This window comes from Rutidosis leptorrhynchoides, chromosome 11 (genome assembly GCF_046630445.1).
Source record: "Rutidosis leptorrhynchoides isolate AG116_Rl617_1_P2 chromosome 11, CSIRO_AGI_Rlap_v1, whole genome shotgun sequence".
Taxonomy (NCBI): domain Eukaryota; kingdom Viridiplantae; phylum Streptophyta; class Magnoliopsida; order Asterales; family Asteraceae; genus Rutidosis; species Rutidosis leptorrhynchoides.
Window position 1 is genome coordinate 320,109,903 of NC_092343.1, and position 4,291 is coordinate 320,114,193.

Sequence of the window (4,291 nt, forward strand, 5' to 3'; positions counted from 1 at the left end):
GTTGCTCTTTTCTCAAAAGTTCGAGCTTAAGATGGTGATGTTGTTCGTTTTCCTTCTTTACTTGAATAAGTTAAGATGTCATCTATAAATACGATAACAGATTAGTCTATATGAATTTGCATACGCGGTTTAGGAGGTTCATGAATACGGACGGAGTCCTAAATAAATCAAACGGTACTAAGAGAGATTTACAACTAACGTTGCGAGTTCGGAAATGGCTTAGGAGACATCGCCTCCCTTAACCCCCAATTGGTGATAACCGGAACGGAGGTCGATTTGGAACATACGGGATTCGTGCAAATAATCATGAGGTCATGGGTGCGAGGGAGAGGGTATCGGTTTCCATCCGAAAATTTCTTAGTTCACAATAATCTATACATAAATGTAGGGCAACAATTTCTCCTTAATGAATAGGTTTTGAGTTCCTTAGTTCTATTGGTGTCGAGTTCAATTTCTTAACGTATATCCTCCGATAATATTTATAGGCACACAATATTTTTCCGTTGGTCGCTTAAATCGCCTAAATAGTATCTAGGGGAAAAGATGGAAGGTAATGAGTACAAGTCAAAGTATTGGTTGTAAAACGTCTAGCGGTAATCGAATCGAACAAGTATGAAGTATACGGTTTGTTGTGAAGGAACGTACCCGTGACTAGTCCATCGTCGTCTCGGGCATCCTAGGTGTCGATGTTGAAAGTTCAATGGCGTGCGTTGGGGTTGATTTTCTTATTTGGGCACACATTCCTAAAATGACCCGGTTGGCCACATTCGAAGCAAGCACCCGTTCTGTGTGCGTTGGGCATCTTTCGAGCGACGGGTCCTTGGCGCCGGTGGCGAAACCTGCCACATCCTTCAAAGTGATGCTTGTGGCATTCGTTACAAAAAGGTAGTTTTCCGGTATAGCCTTTCTTGTCGTTGGAGGCGAAAGGCTTCTTGGAGAGGTTGTTGTGGTTGTGGTTGCTTGATTGAGAGGCTTCCCATGTTCTTTTATTGCCGCTCGATTGGTTCTCGACCATTGGTGCCGGCGTTTCCGTTTCATTTGCCGTGTCTAAAGTATGGCGGGCCATTGTTAAAGCCTCTTGTAGGTTAGTGGGTTGAGATGTCATTACCTTGTGTTGAATGCTCTTAGGGAGGCCATCCATGTAAAGTTCGACTCTTAGGGATTCGGGAGTCATGAGATTTGGACACATCGAGACTAGTTCGGTAAACCGTTGATTATAAGCTTCGAGGTCATTTCCGACCGTTTTTAAATTCCTTAGACCCTGTTCGAGCCTTCGAGTCTCGTTGCGCGGGAAGTATTCGGTGATCATTCTTTCTCTTAATTCGGTCCAAGAGAGTGTGTGGGCTTTATCGCTTCCCACTAATTGTACATACGTGTTCCACCATGAGAGAGCAATACCGGTGAAAGTGAGGGTGGAAAACTTGACCTTATCTTGGTCTCGACAACCGCTTGTGTTAAAAACGGTCTCCATTTGTTCAAACCATCGGGTGAGAGTAACCGGTCCTCCAGTTCCATCGAAAGTGGAAGGATTGTACTTCATGAAAGCTTTATAGGAGCATCCCTCGTTTGAGTTTCCGGCTCCATTGTTGTTGTTGTTGTTGTTAGAAAAGTGATCGGCCACGGCCGTACCCACGGCGGTGGTTATCATTCGTTGAAGAGCTTGTTCTAGAGTTTCGAGAGGAGTATTGTGTTGACCTTGGTGAGCCATTGTTCCTTCATGAGACAAGAATATCGTTGGTTAGTATTTTCGACAATACTAACCGTGGCATGGAATAAGGATAGAGAGAAAATTTTCCTTGACTCGCCTTAAATTCTCTATGTCATAATGTCGGAACGTCCATGTGAATCACCGTAATATAATCCCGGAAATTATATTACCCTGATTCTCATGTGCATTTAACATTACTTCATAAAGTCAAGGTGGCGCATCAACAAAATTTATCAACGTAAGATCAAGATCGAATACGAGTTAGATATGATAGAAGAGTTCGAGTATAAATGCACAATTAGTCAAGTAATCCCTACTTCAGTCTATATGCCGGTTGTAGTCTAGATTCACCTATGTACCCTATGACTCGGGGTGGACACAAATGAACTCTAAATCCCTACAACCAAGGCTCTGATACCACTTGTAGCGACCCCGACAAATCGTCAAGTGACGGCGTCAGCTACGTGGGTCCCATTACCTGATTATAAGTCTTTAAGATAACGTTTGACCAAAATATGTCGCCTTCATTTCAAAATAAAGATTGTTTCAAAGTTTACAAGAATTGTTCAACCAAAAGTTAAGTTACAGCGTTATAAGTACGATTGAAATCTAGGCGACACGGTTTAAAGTAAAGTCAAAAGACGCTCCATGAAATGCATGTATACTCGACATCGGATGCAAGTATCAAATAGTGAGCGGAAGCATGTATCACATATCGTGCAAGACCTGAGAAAAACATAGAAATCTGTCAACGAAAACGTTGGTGAAATCATAGGTTTAAGTAAGTAAGTGAGTAAAAGTAAAGTAAGCCGAACCACAAGGTTTGCAAAGTTGAAATAATAGTAATACATTCTAAAAGTTAATATTCACGAGCACCCAATTATCAAAGCTTAACGTTCCGTCCGTTGAATACCCCATCAATTAGTGCTAGAACAACACTGTTCCCGAAAATATATTTCATTCGTAAACGGTAGCGAACCGTTTGAATGAGGGTTTGTCAAACCCATATGGCCATATAACATAAGTTCTCGCTTACACCCGACAAGTGTAACTAATGATAATCGAATTGAGGATTTTTGTTCTAAACTCGTATGTAGAATGTTTGTTTTCCCGTTCTTGTGTTCACTTAGTTCAAAAGAATCGTTTATGTTTTCTCATCCCAAATATAAGTTCAAAAAGAGTAAAAGTGGGACTATGATCTCACCTTGTATGCACGAACCAAAAAGTACTTCGACAAGTAACGTGTGCAAAGAACAATGCTAGTCTTGACCTAAACAAATAGGTTGTATCAATAACGATAGTCACGAAGGGTAAAGATGTTCAATTAGTCCTATGGCTCGTTACGACTCGATTATATTAGCATGTGGATCAACTAGTCAAGTTTCATGCAAGATACAAGTAAATAATCATGTTAGAAAGTTTGTATAAGTATTTGGTTAAGTTTGACAAAAAGTCAAACTTGGTCGGGTCAAAGTCAACGGAAAAGTCAACATGGTCGGGTCGGGTCTCGGACAAATTTTCTATGCTAGTTATTCATATATAAGCATTTTAAAACAAGTTACATGTAAATTGGAGGTCTAGAACATGCCAAACATTTTTCGTCAAAAGGTCAAGCAAACAGCCAGTTTTAGGCAAACGGGACGGCGTCCCAAGTTGCTAGACGGCGTCCCAAAATGAAGGTTGGGACGGCGTCCTGATATCCTAGACGGCGTCCAGGTATTAGAAGTGGGACGGCGTCCTGAGTTTCTGGACGGCGTCCTGGTTGGTTTCCAGGCCCTGTTTGCTGCAACTCTAAGTGCACGAACCAACAATCAAACCAACCCAAATTACAAACCGCAAACAATTAGAACATGTATTTTATATCACCGAAAAGGTAATTTGACGAGGAAAACACCTAGACACATTTCATCAAGCAATTCTACACTTACACACCCCAAAACCGCATTTAAACGTCCATAATCAAAGTTCAAGTTCCAAATATGCATTTCATGATTCGGGCAACCGAATTACATGAACAATATGCCGTTTCGAAGGTAATTAAGCATACATTGCATCTAAACACTTACTAACAACATTAACAAGCATTCAACGCATCAAAAGTTCATTTCAAAGTCTAACAAACCCTAACCAAAATTCACAAAAATCAATAATCGGGTTTTTGAAGTTTTCTTAATCAACCTACGCATCAAAACGAAGCTAGTGATACTAGTAACACAATTAAAATATGAACTTTAACAATCAAACAACATTTAATCTTCCAAAATGCAAGATTAAGCAAACCCATTTCAAATGTTCAAACTAGTTACTCAAAACAACAAATCGAGCAAGTAAATCATATATTCATGCTAGACACGAGCCATAGACACTAACTAACACCATTTCAAATCAAAAACACGAATTTAGAGAAATCTAGAGTTTTATAAATGTTACCCAAACGAGATGAAGTTGGTATCAAATTGTAGAGGATGAAGAGAGGATTCCAAATATGTAATTTGTTTTGTTGTAAGCCTCCTAGATCGAATTTAGATGATGAATGATTGAATTGGGTGTTTGTGTGTGTGTTCTTGCTAGAGAGAAAGAGAG